This window comes from Thermobia domestica, chromosome 4 (genome assembly GCF_964235325.1).
Source record: "Thermobia domestica chromosome 4, izTheDome1.hap1.1, whole genome shotgun sequence".
NCBI classification, from domain to species: Eukaryota; Metazoa; Arthropoda; class Insecta; order Zygentoma; family Lepismatidae; genus Thermobia; species Thermobia domestica.
This window is the reverse complement of record NC_137457.1, coordinates 5,771,276-5,793,409: the sequence shown is the minus strand read 5'-3', so window position 1 is coordinate 5,793,409 and position 22,134 is coordinate 5,771,276. Positions and strand designations below refer to the sequence as shown.

At 37.5% G+C, this 22,134-nt stretch overlaps 1 protein-coding gene across 2 annotated transcripts in view; it reads right to left on the bottom strand.

Moving 5' to 3' along the window:
* Positions 1-22,134, bottom strand: part of LOC145683690 (uncharacterized) — a 220,078-nt gene that overhangs the window by 182,460 nt on the left and 15,484 nt on the right. The window lies entirely within an intron of this gene.

Here is a 22,134-nt window from a genome sequence, read left to right as displayed (position 1 = left end):
TTCTTTCTCCCCTTTCCCCGAATTGTGTGCTCGCCGAGGGACGTCATCCCTGAAATCGTGAAGGGCTAAATGGTCTTAGATGCCGAAAGGCCAGAAATCTAAATCCCCCCTAAAAGTTCATAGCTCTACTACTATGGGACTTGGGCCGCAGTGGCTCAGTGATAGAGCGTTCACATCTGGTGGATGGGGTCCCGGGTTCAAACCCTAATTCTGCCAAGTGAACTTTGTGGTGGACAAACACCGTGTGCGTCCTCGCATGTCTCCCGTTTCCTCCCACTTTCTTCATTCCACCATTTCATTCATTTCTCATAATCACCGTCTCCTTTAGCCTAACCGGCATAACCGTGGGACGTAAAACTCAAAGATTTCATTTCATTTTTACTATGAGACTTACCGTACTCAAGTCAAGACATCACTGAGGAACTGGTATGTGAACTATCCAAATATCCATTTTTAAGAATGCTCCAGTATTTGTACACCAATTTTTAGGGAGGTAGATGGAGAGAGGGATCAAGTACTCCCAAACAGCCTCTCTAAAAATGATTGTGCAAGTACCGGAGGTTCTGAAAGATGCATATTTGGATAGTTCACATAAGATTACTAGTTCCTCAGTTATGTCTTGACCCGACTACGATCGGTTCTATAGTATTGGAATTATGAAGCTTTGAAGTTTATTTATCATGTTTTCGGTACCATATAACTACGAAACTGTGTACTTTCGACCACAAAAGTCCATATGAACTTTTTTTCTTATTTTGATGTAAGGAATCTGTTCCAAAAATATGGTGACAATTTTTTGTAACACACTGTATATATTTTTGAAAGTTTTTTTTTTTTTTTTTTTTTTTTAGTAAATGTTGACAATTATTCTTTATTGAAAATTGTTTGAAATATTAGATATAGTTGCAGCTAGGGATGCGCACGAGACGAGTCGAGACAGGATTTTCCTGACAAAATTCCAGTCGAGACATGGCTCTTCCAATAGAAAAAAAATATACATTTCTCGAGTCGAGACATCACTTTTACAGCACATTTTCGAGACGAGACAGTCACAAATCTTGTCTTGTGCGCATCCCTAGTTTCAGCGTAGTCTTTGTTATGTAATGTGTAAAACAATACTAGAGGTGCACAATACTAACGTGCAACCTAGCTATAATATCCAACGGGAGAGACTTAAGTTGAAAGTTTGTACAGAACCCATGACAAATTGTAAACTCATGATATACTTATCATAGTATGGATTCTGGCTGCGTTCTTCCATTTTTTGACCTTCCAAATCCGCCACTGCAATGCTTATTTAAAGTGAATGATTATGAAAGAATTGGTAGGACTAAAATGTGGTAGGAAAGAGGAGTACTCCTATATCCTGGCCGGTGAACGATGATTTCTGACAGGTTTGCACAAGGCCACGGCGAGTAAGCAGAAGACAGCAGCTCAACCAACCTTAGGCTCATCAACCTGTCGCGTCTCCATGGTAACCACCGCACATTGCCAAACTTTCATTCACCCCCTCCCGCCCTCAACGAGGAAGCAGACGATTCTCCCCTTGCGCGAGAAGAACATGGCAACACCGCAGTCCTCAGTCGTCCTCGCGAGCTGAGCTGTCAGAAATCATCGTTCGCCGGCCAGGGTATAGAAAGTCATGTGCTGTACTACACATACACATACGTGAACCGGAGATCCTTCGAACTAAATGTGAACGCTCTACCAGTGAGCCACCGTGCCACTACATCATAACGTAATGTGTCAAAAAATGGAAATAAAACAATTAGCAACTAAAAATATTTACAAATAATGCATAATTTATATAACAACGGTTTTAACGCTGCCCTCTGAGCTAGTGGCTAATGCAGCGTTTCCCAACCGGTGTGCCGTGAATGGGATGATCGAAACAAAATTATTAATTTTATAGCAATTAAATTGCAAAACGTAGGGAAAAATGTATATTTATATTTCACATTACTATAAACCTCTACTATGAATCTACAATTTTAAGTTTCATACCGGGTTACTGTTCTGTACATTTCTAATGTTGAAAAAAAAAAAATGGTTATCATTGTTATGACCATTATTGCTTCTTTATTATTGCAGACTATTTCGTAAAATTTAAAATACCATTCAATTCTTTCGACAAATTACCTACATTTGTGTTTTAAAAGTAAAAGCGATTTATTTGTTCGTTCGTTATTTAGTGACCTTCCTTCTTAGTAAAAGGTTGGATACAGTTTTTAAAAAGAAAGCGTAGGTTTAAAAACCTGAGTCCAATATTTCGTTGCAATTGTTTTCTATTTTTAAATTAGAATGAAAAATAAGCAGAATGATTTACCGCGGGGGAAAAACAGAAACAGAGATTTCTTCTCTGTAAGAAGATCAATAATCACAGAAAAATACCACTGTGTTTTATATTTGCAAATAATAATATCTATAAGTGTGCCACGAGAATCCAAGTAACACCCGTAGTGTGCCGCAAGTTGAAAAGGGTTGGGAAAGGCTGGGCTAATGCATTGTGGGAGAGCCAGTGACGAATCTAGAAGTTAAAAACTAGCAAGGGGCAACCAGAACCCAGACTATAATTGGTATATCATGAGTTTACAATTTTTCATGGATAGTGCAGAAATTTTCAACTTAACTCTCTCCCAATGGATATTCTGGCTAGGTTGGTCATTGACATTGTGGACCTCAAGTATTTTTCCACACACTGTATAACAGAAATACTATACCTGAAACTATATCTAATGTTTGAAAAAATTTCGAGGAAAAAATAAAAGATAACGCTTATTATAATAAACTTTCAAAATAATAGCGTCAATTATTTTTGTTACTCAAAACATTAGGGGACTTAGGCTTCTCCGAACCGGAGCCAGATCCGCCCTCTATGGAGAGCCTCAAAAAAATTGAACTTATTTTGGTTTGAATTCCACACTGAATTGTATACCCGTGTATCTTATAGCTTCGGTACTGACAGGGGTCGCGTAACTCCTACAATCAAACATTTTGGATTAAGTTTGTGCATTGAAGATGTTATTGGATTCACTGATTGAATATGGGGGTGCGGTTGCCCAGTGGTAGAACGTTCACATCCGGTGTTCGGGGTCCCTGGTTCGATCCCAGCTAGCGCCGTGTGGACTTTGTGGTGGACAAACACCGTGCTCATGAGTTTTCTCGGGGTTCTCCCGTTTCCTCCCACTTTGTTCATTGCACCATTTCTTCCATTTATCATCGTCACCGTCTCCTTTAACCTAAACTAAAGATTTCATTTCAATTTTCACTGATTGAATGACATACGCGAGAGGGGTCTGGGTTTAACTCCCCCTTGAGCAAAATGTTATGCAAAAATAAGCACTTTACATGCTCCTCAAGTCATGTGAGCTTGGAGGTCTGAAATTCTGTGTGTGAAACTAGAGGTCGAACACATACCGGTACTTTAAATACACGGACTTGCAAAGTAAAAATAATTATGAAAAGTAAGGCCACGTTAAATGAATCTTGTAGCTGTCATTTAAAGAAACCTTGTAACCCGATCTTTCTATTTACTCTTTACATGTTACAACTTCTTGAAAGCAAGAAAGGTTTCTCCACACATGCAGCACTGCACTCTAGTGGACAAACAATAAACCTCCTCATTAAAAACGAGTATTTTGGCGCACTTCCCCTCCCTGTCCAAAAGAATCTGTTGTTTCGGAAGCGGCGAAACGGTTTTTTCTTTTATGTCAGCGGGAGGGCGATAGCAGGTAGACGTCCCAGAATATTGTACACTGTTCAATTCCTTGCAAGATGAAAAAAAAAAAAGTTTTATGACCCTTTCAAGACTATGTTTACATGGTGAAATATGGTAGGGTTTCAAGATTCTTTTTTTATGACAGCTACAAGTTTTTCTAACGTGGCAACCCATCTTAAGGGTTTAGGAACTAGATTTCTGGGCTTTCGGCATTTATGGAGATGTTAGGGCGTCACATACACATAAGAATGCCGTTCCTCGCCGTTCACACTATCGGAGAGGAAAAAAAGGAATGGGGAAGGAAGAAAGTGGTCTGGGAGTATTATGTTAGGTATCTTTCGGACATTTGCCTGGTTGTGAATGAAGAAAACGCAAATAAAACGTATCAGGATGGCTGACCTGTAAAAGCGTTTTACACTTTTTCGACTAAGTGTTCCCACTGGGAATCGAACCCGGGACTGCTTGCACTAAAGGCGTGAGCGTTAGCAACTACACTACGCGGAGCCACATCAATAATAAGTCCTCAAAGAAGATAAATAGAATATAAACTTCATAAAATAACACAAAATAAAACGAAAAAATAAAAAACGCACGCCATGAAACAAATAGAAAATACAAAACGTATATCATGGAAATATACATAAAATAACAGTAAAGATGATAATAATAATAAAAAATCACACGCAGGCAAAACTACAAAAAAAAAAAAAAAAAAAAAAAAAAAAAAAAAGAAAAGAAAAGAAAAGAAAGAAAGAAAGAATGGTGAGCATGTTTCAATCTAGCGAATAAATGTGAGAGTTGACTTGATATTGTGTCCTGTTCAGGATCAAGGCTATATGAGACGTGGACCTACTGATTAGCGTGGAATCCGAACCACATGAGCTCCCACCGGAAATCGAACTCGGGTCTCCCAAGCCAAAGGCGTGTACGGAATAAATGTGAAGATATGGTCATTATATGCAGGATTATCTCCCAAAATCTAATATTATTAGTCAGTCCTTAACGGGGATATTGAAATTTTTTCAGTTTAACGTCCCACGATTATGTTCGTTAGGCTAAGGGAGGCGAATGATTGTGAAATAATTGGTGGAATGATGATGTAGGAAACGGAAGGACCCGAGAAACACACAGTCATGATCTTGTCTACCACAAACTTACTTGGTCAGGGATAGATACTCTACCACTGATCCACCGAGCCTCCCACGGGAATATTGAGATCAACAATCTAGGGAAGGGCGTAGCATATAAACACAGTTTTCGTTAATTTGAGAACAGGTGTGAAATATAAACATACTGCCGTTCATTTCGTTGAAAACATGTGTGGCATACAATCACATATCCGTTCGTTCCGTTGAGTACGGGTGTGACATGTAAACACACAGTCGTTCGTTCTGTTAAAAACGGGTGTGACACACAAACACAGTCGTTCGTTTCATTAAGAACGTGTGTGATAACATACACAAACAGCCGTTCGTTCCGTTGAAAACGTCTGTGATATATACACAGTTTTTCTTTCCGTTGAAAACGGGTGTGGCATATAAACACACAGTCGTCCGTTCCGTTGAAAACGAATGTATATATAGACACACCGTTGTTCGTTCCGTTGAAAACAAGTGTGACATAAACACACAGTCGTTCCTTCCGTTGAGAACAGGTGCGAGATAAGACAGAGTCGTTCGTTCCGTTGAGAATGGGTGTGACATATAAACGCAAAATATCGACGAGAGAATGAGTTTGGCTTATAAGCCTCATTTGTGTTCAATTTGTCAATAAGCTACTCAATACCCAACCATAGGCTTGGGAAGCTTTCAGAGTGTCTATTTTGTGTGTGTGTGTGTGTCTGTAAAGGAAGACTAACAACCGTCTCTAAATGGTTAAGAGGGCGCTCCCATTTGGAACGAACATTGGGGTCCCAAGCACTAGGTTAGAGCTGAAATTACATGCTTCATTTGTTTGCTGAAGTTCAGCGTTCATTTCTACAAGCGAGACTATATTACATTTGGACCTACAATTTAATGAGGAATCGGATCTACCACAATGTTCAAAATATTTTAACGCTCCCACATTGGAAATCGAATTCAGAAGCACGAGCACTATACAGTCATGGGCTATCCACTAGACTCGCAGGGAGGGTCTAAGATTTGGCGCATACACGAAGTGACGTAGTAAACACCACGTCCCGAACGCCTTTATTTGTAAGTTTTCACCGGCATCAGTTTTACACAGGCTAAGTGAACCCGCAAGCCACTTTGGAACAAAAGTATGAGGCCCGTAAATGGTGCCATACCACTTGCGTACATTTCCACTTCCGTATGTGTCAAAATCCTCCGTACAAGTGCCAGATGCAATGAAATGTTATAATTTAAAAGCGAGATAAGAATTCCCATTTCCGTACAGGTTCAATAGCTGGCACTTTTCTTTGTCACTTTTCGAGCAGAGGGGATATGGAATCTAGAGGTTTCGTTTCGAGTAGCCACAGCGTATGAGTCCTTGAATAGTTTCATTTTGCACACTGTCTAGAAGGCCAGAACGACCTTCTTTATTGATGACACGTTTAAGAGTTGCAGCAAATTTTCCCTTATTTTTTTTTTAATTCATGCAGGTGTTGGAAGATCAATAAAGGAAACTAATGTGATTCCAGTCGTTTTTGGCCTTCTCCCGAACAAGAGAAAGTATATATATATATATATATATATATATATATATATATATATATATATATATATATATATATATATATATATATATATCACGAAAGATTCTTTTCACTAATAAAGAAAGAAGCCCTGAATTGGAATCCTGAAATTGTAATAGTAGACTTCAAGGAAGCAGTAATAAATTCTTTTCGGACAATTTCCCCCTCAGCTTCCATACGATTGTGCAATTTTCACTTTAATCAGTGTCTTTGGCGTAAGATACAGGACTTGGGCTTGGTTACAGACTACAGAAACAATGATGATATAAGACATCAGGTACGAATGTGTGCGTCATTAGCTTTTCTTCCGTTAGAAATGGTAGACAGTGGTTGGCTGTCCATATCCTCTAAGCTTGAACACTTCTACGACTATTTCGTTGACCAGTGGCTAGAGAACTCTACATTCCCATTAAGGATATGGAACTGTGATGCAAAACGCCAAAGAGCAAATAATCCCGCAGAAGAGTGGAATAACAGATTAAATACTCTGCTAAACAAGCGGAATCCTCATGTCATCGAATTAGTCCGTTTTCTCAAGTTAGAAGCCATGACATGTACCATACTTACGACAGAAAGTATCTCAGCTTGCATGGGGATAAAACTCAATTCAAGGGTACACATCTGTTATCGTGATTTTCATCAGAAGATTTGTTTCTTTCCTTGAGATTGTTCCACCTGACCAATTCGTCATATTTGGTTTTCCCACGCGAGAGGGAACTTTATTGAACCTTAGATGCTACACTGTATGGAGATATACTTTAAAACACTGTTATGCCACTTTATTTTGAACGAAGAATGGAGATTTCCTCAATATTGGCAGCAAGATGGGGCACCACCACATTATGGTCGTAATGTAATCGATGCCTAAATGAACAGTTTCCCGGTTGCTGGATACGTAGGCATGGTGCAGTTGAGTTGTAAGCAAGGTCCCACGATCTAACTCCGCTGGATCTTCGGGAGCACTTTAATGCTATTGTCTACCAGTGTAAAATGAATGACATTGGCCACCTTTCGCACAGAGCACAAGCACTGAGTCGCAAGGTTAAGGATGTGCAACAACTGAATGGTGGACATGTTAAACACATCATGTAATTGTATTTGTCTCATATGTGTTAGCTCTCTTTTCATGGTTATTAAAGAATACGTAATGAGAGATGTTACAAAGATTGTTTCGTCACTTTATCCTTCAATTCGAAACTTCGCACAGCACAGTTCACAGTATTTCACACATAAGATACTCTGAATCTATTCACAACTTCAAAACTCTAGCAGCTTTTGGTACACTCCGCATCAAAAAAATTACGACAACTAACGCCGTGCAGCTAGGCCACCTAATATACACCTTCTTATTCCATAATCGTGTCTGGTAGAGAGACTCCCACCCTCTCCTCCTTTCCTCTCTTCCATACGAAAATTAGCTAACAACATGAACGCAATTCTAATTTCAAACTACACATGTATTAGTATCTATAAAATGAAATAACAAAACCGAGACGAAACAAGATTCATAAGTTAATTTAGGGAGAAACTGAAACACACACAATGAAAAATTGAAACCAATGGATGTCTATTTCACAGAGGTTCAGAAATGAGGCAGAGAGAGAGAGAGAAGGCGAGAGAAGAAAAAGAACAGGGAGAACAGATAAAAATGTGGAATTTTAAACTTAGCAAGAAAACAATGATAAGAAAACGAAGGTATAACCATTTCTCCAGTCTAAGATGAATCATCATTGTTTGGAGAGCTTTTTTTATTTTTATTTTTTTGCCCAATGAACTCCGTATATCACTGACTAATTAATTGAGTGTGTAACTTATTTACTTATTGCATAATAGATGCAAAAAGAAAGAAAACAATGGTCATATATGAATTAGAAATTTCAACCACAAGTGGGCTCAAATCTTGCAACCGGTGTGAGATATTGCGGCGCGGTAGCTTAGTGGTAGAGCGTTCACCTCCGGTGCTTGAGGTCCCTGGTTCGATCCCAGCTCGCGCCGAGTGAACTTTGTGGTGGACAAATACCGTAGTCGTTGGTTTTCCCGGGTTCTCCCGTTTTTTGGGTTCTCCACTTTCTTCATTCCACCATCTCATTCATTTCTCATTATCACCTTCTTCTTTAGTCTAACCGGCATAAACGTGGAACATAAAACCTAAAGATTTCATTTCATTTTTCCTTCCGAAAAAATTTTCTGAGACTTGCTTATATTTTAATTCTTTTATGAAAATGCTGTTCTACTCAAAAGTGTATGGTTTGAAGTCTGAACCTTGGGAGCTAATTGTGCTAGATATTGTGCTTATTATTATTATTATTATTATTATTATTATTATTATTATTATTATTATTATTATTATTATTATTATTATTATTACCTCGAAAGACATGCAATCAACTTTTTAATTTTTTAATTATTATGAACGTGAGGTCTAGCGTACCGGCACCTCTATTATTAAAAAACACTATATATATATATATATATATATATATATATATATATATATATATATATATATATATATATAGTTTGATTTGATTTGATTTTAGTTTAGCGTCCCTTTCAGCAGCGAGGCTATATGAGACGTGGACCTACTGATTAACGTGGAATCCGAACCACATGAACTCCCGCCGGGAATCGAACCCGGGTGATAGATAGACAGATACATAGATAGATAGATAGATATAGATATATGCATGATCGAAAATTGCCGCCGAATCCATACTTTTCGGGGTCCCTGAGATGAACAGAAGATGGCATTTAAATCCACAAATTCACTCCCATTAGTACTCCTAAGGGGGCACGAAAACATGTAAAGATAATTGAAAATTACCGACATTAGTGTCGAATTCATAGTTTTGGGGCTTGATAAGTTCATTGATGACAGTTTTGGTGCCCTTTATGTCCAAAATGAAACGTATTCTCCCCGTGCAAGTTATTCGACTAGTGTGTAATAATAACGTACGGAAGTTTCACATATTCAACCCTTTAATATGTTTCTCGCTGCTTAAATTTACTCACTTGTGCGGTATATGTGTGTATGTGTAAATAAGATCAGATCTCTTTTTAGTTATTCGAAAAATATACAAAGAATAAAGAGGGATTTTACCAGAAATCAGAAAACTAATAAGTAGAATTAAAACCTGTTGCTTTAAGTATTTTTCCGTTAGCGAAATACATTGTATATACAGCAGGACGTCGATAATCCGAACGACAAAAATCCGAACGCAGTCCCTAGAAGCTTTCTTAACGCTAGCAATAAAAAAACAATAGTGTGCCCGTCGACATTGTGTGAAGTCAGTGCTTTTACAAAACTACATTCATATGTAATTGTTTGTCATATATATTGTGGTAGTCCCTTCCCACAGAACCATGCAGGTGACGTCACCCAAAGGGTTTGCAACACTGATGTCCAGTCGGCGAGCCTACGAAGCGGACATACTCGGAAGGCAGCAAGAGAGGCTCGTCCACTTCGAACTCGACGGTTGCTGGAGCAGGCAGGAGCAGTAGTGAGCTCCTAATCAAGAAAGAAGAATAGGACGGTTGCTGGACGGCAAACTAAACTTCATAAGTATCCTACTATTCTGAACAGTGGACAAATATTTACTTAAATACTTTGAAATATAAACATATTAAATTGTATATTTAAATATTGAGGCCATCAGCCTAATAAAAATTGTCGTTTATATTCAATTGTTTTCGTCCATCCACCTGCTTGAATCGCATGCCTTTAGCTGTAGCTTTTCTCACATGTGTTTTACCTGCGTTTTAAGGAAGTAATTAGAAAGCGTATTCCTGCTGTTAGCTGCCTTGGCCGACAACGGTGAAATTTTCACTTGTTGTGAGGGTTTGTGGGTCCCCGGATCATTTAATGTGAATATCTCTTCAAAATTATTTTAATTAAATGAGCCGGCGACCACAATATTTTTATTTTCTCTTAGGCCTATAAGTTTTAAGTGTGACGTAAGATCAGTGTAATTTAGTGTACGAGCAGGTTCTCCAGAAACATTAAATGTATATAAGAAGCCTTACGTACGGTATTGTAGTTACTGTATGTACTGAATAACAACTGTATGGATAGAAGAACATACCGTACAGTATATGTAAGCCTAAATGGCAATTTCTTGGTCATTTTCGAAAATCCGAACAATTTGAAAATTCCAACCACCTGTGGTCCTAATTAGTTCGGATTTTCGACTTCCTACTGTATATGCTGCAGACATGTTACAGCAAGTAAGATTACTAGCATGAGGCCAAGAAATAGTTTTCAAACTATATTTTCTTGTTTTTGCCAATATTTCCGAACAAATGATTTTTCTAATGGATTCAAAATTGCCGGAAATCTTACATAGAACAAGGAAGATATCTCTATAAAATATATGTTTGATTTAACATATTAACTAAAATGATTCTGGTCCCGTTATTTTAACACTTCCCTGCCATCAAGAGGGAACTTCATAAGATTGCTCAAGATAATTTTAATGCGTCTATACTATTTGAGCTAACTAGGATTATATTTTAGTTTCTTCTGTAGCCATAACTCCGTTCTATCACGATACTAACTTTGAAGTGTTTGGATGAGTTGTGCACAACATTTCCCTATTCTAATACAATAAATTTCAGTACTCAATTATCTTAACTCTAAACTAGTAAATACAAAATAGTTTTAATTTTGAAAGCATAATATAATAAAATATTCGAAAATTTCACTTTTCCCAAATTTTCCGTTATTTCCAAGCTCGGGAAGACCGTGAAAAGCTGTTTTTTTAACTTTTAGTTTTTTTCCCAGGTCTTCACAACACTAATCTGAACACACAATGCACCGAATACTCCTAATAATGGGCTTCCGCAGCCGACGACAGATTCATGTTCGAATGTTAACACCATGGCATCGGCAACTACGACTGAAATGAACACGTGACCATCGCCAATGGACCTTGGCATAGTGACAGAGCGTGGCATTGTCCGATGAATCCCAATACCTTCTTCATCATGACGATGGGAGTGTGCGAAACCGTCGTATTCCAAGGGTACAGCTCCTTGACACCTGTACTGCGGAACGGAGACAAGCTGGCTGAGGCTTAATTATTATCTGGGGAACATTCACGCAAGCATCCATGCGTCTAGTGGAGCTTAAGCAAGGCTCAATAACGGCCGAGGCGTATCGCACACTGCTTGCAGACTAAGTACACCCCTTCATGACGACCATGTTTCCTAACGGTAGTGGCATTTTTCGACAAGATAATGCACAATGTCACAAGACCAGGAGTGTGATGGAGTGTTTCGAGGAATGAGGAGCGAGTTCCAAGTGATGTGCTGGCCACTCAACTAGCCGGATCTGAACCCAATCGAACACATCTGGGATGTGACTGAACGTGACGCCAGCGCGCATCGCCCCTCCCCGGAATTTACGGGAATTAGGAGACCTGGTGTGCATATGTGGTGTCAACTCTCTCCAGCGACCTACCAAGGATCATTGCGTGCATGCCAAGACGCTTCGAAGTTGTTATCCGTGCCAAAGGTCGACATACTGACAATTAGGTAAGTAATCATAATAGTCTGGCTGATATGTGCGCATATTTTAACTCGCATATTTTGTCTCGACTCGAATTCGAGTCGAGTCGAGACACGGACTGTCGAGTCGAGACTCGAATCGAGACAGAAACGTATTATCGATTCGAGACACGAGTCGAGACAACATTTTCTCGAGACGAGTCGAGACAGGCTTAAAATCTCGACGCGACTCGACTCGTGCGCATCCCTATAGGTCTTCGAATAAATGAATTTCGTTGTGCACTTAGGTGCAAATAAACTGACAGGAAGAAGCTTGATCGTTCCAAAGATCAAGGCTAAAGTAAGTAATATTTGGGTTCTAGTTTCAGGTGGCATGGTAGTGTAGCGGTAACGTAATGGAGTTACGATTAATAAGGCTGTCCAGCATAGGTTCAAATCCTGTTCATGCCAAACTTGCATTTTTTACAAAGTGATAGTGAAGAATCGATTTCTCATATTCGACATGCAATGCTTAAGAATGTGGAAGCAAACACCTTTATCATGATAGAGAAAATTTACGAATGTTGGTCGGGAAAGGGCAAGGGATTTACTAGGATATTCGAAACACTTCATTGATCTGCAGTAAACACTTTTCGTGTTATCGTTCTCAGAAAGAAATATTACAGCATTTGTTGAATAAAGATTGGGTAAAACAATCGGTGATGTAGTGGTAAAGTACCAGACTTCCAAGCGGAAAATCTGGGTTCGATTCACCACCAGGTAGTATAACTTTTTCGCATAAAATAATGGCAGCAAACAGATTTATCTTCTGTTGGAGAACTTACAAAGCATCACTGGCGAGAATTCGAATAAACAGTGTGTGCGTTCTTCATCATACGCTGTAACGATAAATGTGTTTCATATTTATATTCGTCCCTCTCTCTCTCTTTCTTGACGTTTCCCTATCCTGTCGTTGCATCTTTCACTTCTCTCCCTCTCTCTCACGTACACACGCACTTCATGTGCGTGTGCGTGTTCGAAAGTTAAAACGGAGCAAGAGACCGATAGACCTGGTCTGGAGAATGTAATTAAGTGGCAACTTCAGCGTCGGGTTTTTCGCGCTCTGGACATAACATCTCCAGTCCTGGTTATCTGTGAAAGAAATACTGTTTAAACGCAAGGGAATAAGCAAAATATCTCTTTTATCATCTGGGTTACCGAGTCTCAGTCGAATTACCGGGTCACTACGGGTTTGAATCCTTGATCCAGTGGTGGTCCATAAGCTAGCCAACATTATCTGACTGACTATATGATCCGTTTAAGCTTTAGCGTCTTCATTCTCTCTGTGCAAATTACAACATTATATTAGCAAGAGATGAAAGTGATGCTGGATGTTTGGTACAGATAAATCTTCGGAAAAGACTAGAAAATAGTAACCTCTTTGGTTATTTAGAAACAAAAATTTATTTATACTAGTTCGACACAAATTTGTTTCCATTTTATAATTCAATGTGATTTATTCACTTTGAAATTTGAAACATGCAAGGCCTGTTACATCTATAAGGAACATCCAATTTTTCATTTGAACATTTGTAACTTCTCATTATGATACGGTTTCGACTTTTTATATAGGATATTTCTGATAAAAATTTACCAGTAAAATAGCACTCATTCAATTTTATCTTTCTTTCTTTTTTCTTTCTTTCTTTCTTTCTTTCTTTCTTTCTTTCTTTCTTTCTTTTTGTTCACTTTGCATCAGTAGTCTGGAGTGAAAGATATGACCCACGCTACCTACTGGGTTTATTAGAATGTAGCTTGCATCAGTACGCCCAATGAACACTACCGAATTTACAACCGAACCACGCAGAAACAAAGCATATGTGTTAAAGTGTTGACATTATCTTAGATGTGTCCCGTGAGATCTACAGTTCTACTGGAAACTGAGTATGCAATTCTCTATGAAAGAGACTTAATGAATGTTTCAAGCATCCTCTATATATTCGAATAGTCCTGAAAAAATATATAAAACAAACGCTATTTCTGTGTAACTGTTGGATTTCTGGTAACGGAACTTTATAATGTTAGGTTGTTTTCTTGCTAAGTTTAAAATTCCAATTTTTTTATCTGTTCTCCCTTTTCTTTTTCTTGTCTCGCCTTGTCTCTCTCTCTCTGTCTCATTTCTGAACCTCTGTGAAATAGATATCCATTGGTTTCAATTTTTCATTGTGTGTGTTTCAGTTTCTCCCTAAATTAACTTATGAATCTTGTTTCGTCTCGGTTTTGTTATTTCATTTTATAGATACTAATACATGTGTAGTTTGAAATTAGAATTGCGTTCATGTTCTTAGCTAATTTTCGTATGGGAGAGAAGAAAGGAGGAGAGGGAGGGAGTCTCTCTACCAGACACGATTATGGGATAAGAAGGTGTATATTGGGTGGCCTAGCTGCACGACGTTAGCTGTCGCAATTTTTTGATGCGGAGTGTACAACAACCTTACCGTTGGGTTTCTCTTCGAACGAAGATGTTTAATATGCCATACGACCATGTTGCCATTTATAATAAGTTGATCCCAAGATGGCTTCCACTAAGATGGCGATCGGAAACCTTAATCTCGTCATAATGTTTCCCACCTTCCATCAACATTGATCCCAATTGACTTCGCATTGACTGCATTTACAGTTTCTCAAGTATTTAACCCGGTCTAGACTTTGTATTTCATTTTAAAAATATCATCTTTGAAATAGTTCGGACAATCCGGACATTTTCCAATACAGCGAACAAAGATATTGTGTTAGTTTATTATGTCATTTAAATAATCTTTACCAACATCTATGTCAAATTTTAGTTTGTTAATAATTACTTCCTAAGTTCAATAAAATTTAAATCAGTTTGACGGTAGTTTTCGGAATTTTAGAATTTAGAGCTAAATATTTCTAAAAGTATGCGTTTTATGAAAAACTGTTTTTCTACAAATAAATATTGTGCTATCTGTGTTCTATAAAACGACACTAAATTTATCTCTTTATGTTCAATCATAACGAAGATATTGCTATTTTATCTGGGTATTATTAATTTGACACTTGCAGTGGCCATTTTCCAAAATGGAGGGCGAAGGTGGGGTGAGATTTCAAGGAACTTTTAGTATGTTGTTTACAGCATCATTCCTAACATCTATGTCAGCTTTCAGCTTGTTACTAATTTGTTCCTTACTTTTTAGTAATTTGACTTGACTATAATGGCGCATTGTAATTCATTGTAATATAATGTTACTGCAGAAAAAATATTATAGGAAGTAGCTTTTCAAAGACCTGCACATATGGCAGAATTTTGTAAATACTTACTTGATAAGATGTATGGAAATCAAGATTTTGTATCAGTTGTGAAAAATAATTGTAGTTATTTCATTAAATAATTCTAAAACAATGTGTGGCTTTAGATCGTAATGATTTTAATCATGATAAAACGAAAGCAACAAGTTTTATAGCTATTGTTGCGTGGTAGTTTATTCCTTGTTGATTGATTTGTATGGCGTCCATACCTGTTTTGCTATTTTTTTTGAAAGATTAATGTTCTCCAAAATACCTTTTAATTTCCTAGTGTTTTTCAAATATCTAATATTAAAGAAAAGGTCAACTGGACAAAGGAAATATAGTTTGTATGAAGCATGAACAAAAATATCGTTTATTTTCTGTTCGTATTTCGTTTTTTCCACGGATTCAATAGTTCTTTTCCACTAAAAATTAGTCAGAGTATGAGTATTTTTTCTATGAGTTGGCTTTCATTACTGATATTTAGTCTGTATACTCTGAAAAAGTTCCAGTAAACGTGATACGTGAACAATACAGAAACATCTAACTAACAAATTTTACAATAATATTTTCGGATAACAATCTAGTTCTACACTTACGATTTTTTTTAAATGTACGCATTACTATACCTATTTCTAAAACAATTATATTACCTCTTTAAATTCTTTAAAGAATTAATATCTGTTAATTATCCACAAGAGAGAGGGAAAATATATTAATCGATAGAACTCGTTAAGCAGAACAAAATTACGTCAGGGTAAATTCTCTCATTTGTAGTTTTTACGTTTTTTCTTTCTAGAAAATGTACAAAAGCGAATTTTTACGATAATAAAAAATATCGTTTGTGGCCAACAATAACAGACTCAATAACACGGCACCTATATTCAAGTGAAACTGATTCTAAAACATATCGCTCAAGTTTTTCATTATTACCTCTTCATCTTTAAGGAGATTAAATAGGAACTTTGCCAAAATTCAGAATTGTATTTCTAATAATGTGTCCCCTTGAATTGGGATCGTATAAGTCTTACCGTCCCGGGCAAGTGCTGATAACAACTATGACAAGCATGAGAAAGTGGTCGCTTCAAGTATGACGAACTCACCAGAGGGTGATGTGGGCATTCACGTGGAACGATCTCCAGGGAAGAAGCAAATCTTCTCATGAAAATCACGATAACATATTTGTACCCTTGAATTGAGTTTTATCCTAGAAGATGTTTGGTTGCACTTTTATATATTCATAAGTTGTCATAAACTGTAAATCGTCTATATATAGGTCTATTAATAAGAATTACATACAGGTGGTGATAACAACGGTAATCGGCCTAGTGCACATGAAGATCATAGATTTTTACGGATCTGGGAAGGATTTTGATTGATAAGCACCCATGGGAAGGAATTGCTCCACGTTTCTAAGACTTAAGCATATGGAGGGGACGGTGTAGGTAGCAGAGCGCCTCAGTCCTTAACGACAGGTTTTCATAAGTACCCCAGTGGCGAATCTAGAAGATGAAAACGTGGAGGGGAAATCAGAACTGAGACTATGATAACTATATCAAATGTTTACCATACCATAAGGTTTGAAAAATATGTAAATACTAGCTTCAATTATTTTTGACACTCAAAAACCTAGGTGGCCTAGGTCCCCGGCCCTGGGCTAGGTCCGCCACTGAAGCACTCAACTGAAAAAGTATCGGTAAACCTTGAGCTCACTGGCACGACGCAAGAGTAGATGAAAGGAAGAAATTCAGGTTCCTACACCGGGACGATCCTATGATGTCGAGTTGAAAGGCAAATGCATTTCCAATTACGCCATCAAAGTCTTATATGTTTCTAATTGCAATGGGTTACACAGAAATACGTTGCTATCTGTCTTATGAAAGTTCTTTCGGAAACAATTTCCCAATTCTATCTACAAAAACGTAGCTGTATCACGAGTACACCATATGAAGGAATTTGGTTTGTGTAGTTGATAACTTCACTACAATCTAGGATCAATATTAACAGACTAAAACCATATTTGCGAAGAAATTAAATGTCGAGTAAAACTAGGGAATTCTTGTTATTATCGAATTTAAAACCTTTCCTCATCGTAAATCCTGTCGAGGAATTTGAAGCTTAAAATAGAGATATATAGAAGAATTATTATCTATGGTTGCGAAACTTGGTCGCTTACTCCGAGGGAAGAACATCGACTGAAAGTATTTGAGGACAAGATCCTGAGAAGAATATTCGGACCCAAGAGGAACGGGAATGGGGAATGGCGGAAACTTCATAACGAGGAACTACATAATTTATACGGTTTACCCAACATTGTTAGGGTCGTCAAGTCTAGGAGGCTTAGGTGGGCAGGACATGTAGCCAGAATGGAAGAAAGTAGAAACGCTTTCAAAATTTTGACTAGAAGACCAATCGAAAAATGACCATTAGGAAGACCTAGGCGTAGATGGGAGGACAATATTAAGAGGGAGAAGGAGTGCGCCACAGCGGCCGGAAGATTGGTGTTCAATTTAACATGGGCTCTCAACCATTTTTTAGGCAAATCATGGTTTCATTTCGTTCTTTCGCAAAAATGTCTCAATAGCTCACTCAATATGATGCATCTCATTTTAAAGGTGCAATTTGAACGCTGTGCGTGATATTTTCTTCTTATAAATACAGATAATTATAAACCAAATTCCCATAAGAAAATGATCAAAATTAGAGGGAAAAGTCTTCTGTTTTTTTACAGTAAGGAAAAGAGCTAAAAACTTCGGACTTTTTTGAGAATGGAGTACTATCTTTGTATTTGTGCGCTACTGTACTATTTTTTCACTGTTTCCAATGACATTCATTACACAATCGATAAGAAATTATATCCTTCATTATTGAATCTACAGAAATCAGAAATCAGATTTTTTCGTGTTCACGTACTTGGCCGTCTAACTGCTAGATGGCACTATAGTCATTCCTCATCCCACTTTCCTTCTCAGCGGGAGCCAGTCCTTTTGAAAACCTACTTTGAACTTCTTAGCAGGGGCGGGAGGAAGGAAGTCGTTGTGAAAAACGGGAACTTCAAACACGAGGAATGGCAAAATTTATGACCTCTTTAGTTGATGGTTTCTGTTTTAGCAGTACAGTGTATTTGTAGATGGTTTCTATGAGAAGAAGTAATTTGTGTTGGTAGCGATAAAGTCAACCTTTCGACAGAGATTTGTGAAGGAGAAGCCGAACCAAAGTCTTCGTTTATCTATTCCAAGAAAGAAATGAAAACTTCCTGCAGGACTGAGAATATACATACAAGAGAAAAAATAAAATACATTATTATAATCTTATTATAATAATCGAGTAGATTAATCCCCGAAATATTCTTTGTTTACCTGTCAAAAAATCAAGAATAATATAAAGCTCTTTCATCAGCTTCCATCGTACAACATACTAAACACAAACATTATATATATATATATATATATATATATATATATATATATATATATATATATATATATATATATAGTGGCGGATCCAGGATATGATCAAGGGAGGAGCTAAACCATAGTTTGTCTCTTTATCCAGAGTAAACAGGATTGAAGCCCATTTTATCCAGTGTATACCTGAACGTCAAGGGGGGGGGGCATAGCCTCTATAGCCACCTTTGGATCCGCGCCTGTATGTTTATACTGTTTACAGTGCCGGATTTACGTATAAGCTAAACAAACTATAGCTTAGCGCCCTGCTCTCTTGGGGCCCAAAAATCTAAAGAAAAACTGGATATACATTTCTAAAATATAAGAAAATTAAAAAATAAAATAAAATGTATATATACGTAGCAACAATGCTTCTTGCTGTGTAGCCTACGTTCATGTAATTAATGGGGCTCCTTCTGCTAGTCTGCTTCCTAAATTATCTCTAGTTTGTTCATTTCTGTATGTAGGGTGCCTATGTTCATCTGGACACATAAAGGACCCCATTACCTTAAACAGCTTGGGGCCCCACGAAACCTAAATCCGACTCTGACTATCTATTTATGCATGTTTGCTCCCTCTCTTTTCGAAGCAGTGTTTCTTTGATATTGCTTCAGATTCCGGCAGGTTTTACCAAGGAGGGAAGAGTCCTTATTCATTCCAGGCATTCAAACTAGGGACTGGACTACTTACTTCCAACATTCTGTCCCCCATGTATCCCGGTCTGAATCAATTGCCTAAAGCCCATAAAACATTCAAATTCAAATGTAAATGTTGTTCATCAGTGTCGACACCGAAATATTTCTCAATCAATCGGAGAAATACTCTATATTCGGTAGTAATTTTTATTTTTTTTTTTTTAAAAAAAAGTGCTGTTTAATGTATCGCATAGGAAACTAAATTTTTATACACCCTAGTAGTATAGAAACGCACCATACGGTACCTTACAAAATAAACATCCTATGCCAAGGATGCAAACATTAACAATAATAATAGAAAAACATACTAATAAACATTTTAAAGACATTCTTTCATTAATCAAGTCGCACTTAAAAGTAGAAAAAATTTTGGTTATGCATGACTTAAAAAAAAAAAAAAATGGGATGCGCTCTAATATAGGCTTACATACAGTTACTTTATAAATTCTTAAAATGACGCGCCCCATTCTTTTTATTTAGGCTTGCATAAATAAGATTATTTTTAACTTTTTAGTGCGAATTGATTAACAAAAGAATGTCTTTAAAAGGTGTTTTATCATTTTTTTTATTCGTTGGACACATTTTCCAAATCCTAAAGTGATATGCAACCAGGGAAATAAGGGCTGGTTAAAGGCTAGTATTTATTTTAGGATAAAATAGTTGAAAATAAAAACATATTAAAATTTGCTTTTAAAATAAATAGATATATTGCAAAGTAAGAAAGTAAAAATGAAATATTGTATTGTCGCCGGACTTACGTCCCTCTGTGACAGTTCTTAGTTCTATGACGTCAGGAAATAAGTTCAATGTATACGAACACTTATTCAATGTTTGAAACAAACACCTGTTACGTCCTTGTACACTCATCTCCAAAATGATTGTCGCATATCTATAACTGTCTTCATGTAAGAATATAATGTAATACTGAATTTGCTGGGTACTTTTAATACTATGTGTATAATCGGGAAATGGTAAATTTTGTTGGAAATTTTACAAAAAGAAAAAAAAAACTAAATAAAGTACGTGAGTATCTTACCTCAATTTCCGCAAACGTGGTTTCCGTTCGTCGTCGTGGATAAAAAGAAAAAACCTTCTCTTACAGGTAATGCTCCCCTTGATCTTCCTATCTTCTAGAAGATACGACGTGATTTTTACACTGACAGTCAGTCCTGTGCACAGGCTGGAGTCCAATATTATACACGTCCCAACTTCCTGCAGTATTAACTTCCAGTAGCTATAAAAATCACACCGGAGCACGTAATTATATTCACTTCACTTACTATTTAAACTCACGATCTGTGTTAGACAAGCACACGATCTGTGTTGACCGCACTTTACGATAGTTGCATACGACTGCTTCCTACAGAGCAGCAACTTCCAGCGCACAGCACTCATACATAACACGAACTGTAACTGTGTGTGTGTGCATCTCGCTACAACTGCCCTTACGTATTGTCACTAGAGGGCGTAAGGTAATACACGTCACTCACCCTGACGTCACTAAACGAAAACTTGATAAACAAAAGCACATAAAAAAAAGATCTGTATGTGCAACACTTTCCCTTGTTGACAAGTTTTCGTCAATATTATGATACATGGATAATATCAAAGGTACTTACATATATATACAATTAATGTACAACTAACTATGTTCTAATTTACAAGGCCTATCTTGTTACAAAGTAATGCTAACCTATTTCTCATGATAGGCTTTGTCAGCAAATCTGCCAGCTGTTCTTGTGTTGAGATCTGGTTCACCCCTAATTCTTCTTGTGTCACCTTTTCGCGAATAAAGAACTGCTTGGTCTGAATATGTTTGGTCCTCTTGTGAAATTCCGGGTTCTCTGCAAGTCTCACCGCTGCGCTGTTATCGACTTGAATGACGGGCATCTTTTCCAGCTGTGTAAGCTCTTGGAAAAGCCGTTTTAGCCAGATGACTTCCTTCGCCGCCTCTGTAGCTGCTACTAGTTCAGCTTCTGTGGTTGAGGTTGTTACCATACTTTGACGTTGACTCAACCAACTTATACTTCCTCCAGAATACAGCACAAGAACTCCCGTGGTTGACTTCCCTGTTTTCTCACAACCAGCAAAGTCAGCATCACTGAAGCATTCAAGAATACCTGTATTCTTGTTATGCTGATAAACAATTCCTAGCCCAACAGTACCTCTTATGTATCTAAATACACGTTTTAGTCTCATGACATCAGTGTCTGTAGGATGTTCAAGCGTTCTTGAAAGCACACTCACACTGTAAGCAATATCTGGTCTCGTACCTAGCATGAGATACATCAAACAACCCACTGCCTTGCGATAAGGATAGTCTTTGTTTACCTTTTCTTCTTCAGATGTTTTCATTTTAATAACAGGTGTTGTTACTGCTCTACACGCATCAAAATGGAACTTGTGAAGCAGTCTTTTGGTGTATGCTGTCTGATGTATTTTGATATCGCCATTGTCACGCCTCTCTATTTCCAATCCCAGGAAGTAGTGAGCCTCTTCTTGAACAGTTATCTTGAATTCGCTTTTCAGCGTCGCTAGGAATTCATTAACTTTTTCTTTATTACTAAATGCGACCAGGCCGTCATCCACATAAAGAATTAAGAGAATTTTATCCGTATCTCTTTCCCGAATAAAAAGGCATGGATCAGCATCACTTTTCTTAAAACCCTGATTAAACAAGAAATCACCAAATCGTCTGTTCCAACAACGGGGTGCTTGCTTCAATCCGTACAGACTTCTCTTAAGTTTGCACACCTTTTCTGAGCCATCCTGGTACCCTTCTGGCTG